Consider the following 656-nt stretch of genomic DNA (forward strand, 5'->3'; position numbering starts at 1 on the left):
GTTTCCATATCTTTGAAACCTATCTTATCCAAGACAAAAATTCTTGCATGGCACGGGATGCGCTAGTAGAATAGTGAAAATTAAAAATTATAAGTCAGGCAAATGAAGCATATATAAGTCATGCTTAATTATGAAAACAGACTTTGTCGTTGTGACTTACTGTATCGAATTCGAAAGTCTCATCCAGCTTGATGCTGAATCGCCTACCATCAACAAGGAAATTTCTATCGCACTGGCCGCGCTGGTCTTCACAGTAATCGCACATAATGAAATGTTTTCCGTCGTCAGACGACATTTCCTATGTTCATATTAGGCGAAACATTAATCACTTACTAATTCAATTAATTCAACTACTTCTAGTAATTCAACTAAGCATTTACTAAAATAAACTAGTTATATTAATTCAAACTAAGCATATACTAAAATAAAGTAGTTCTATATATTAATTCAACTAATTCAACTAAACATTTACTAAAAATAAACTAGTTCTCTATATATATTAATTCAACTAGTTCAACTAAACATTTACTAAAAATAAACTAGTTATATTAATTCAACTAGTTCAAACTAAGCATACACTAAAATAAAGTAGTTCTATATATTAATTCAATTAGTTCAACTAAACATTTACTAAAAATAAACTAGTTATATTAATT

This window comes from Triticum dicoccoides, chromosome 4B (genome assembly GCF_002162155.2).
Source record: "Triticum dicoccoides isolate Atlit2015 ecotype Zavitan chromosome 4B, WEW_v2.0, whole genome shotgun sequence".
Classification (NCBI taxonomy): domain Eukaryota; kingdom Viridiplantae; phylum Streptophyta; class Magnoliopsida; order Poales; family Poaceae; genus Triticum; species Triticum dicoccoides.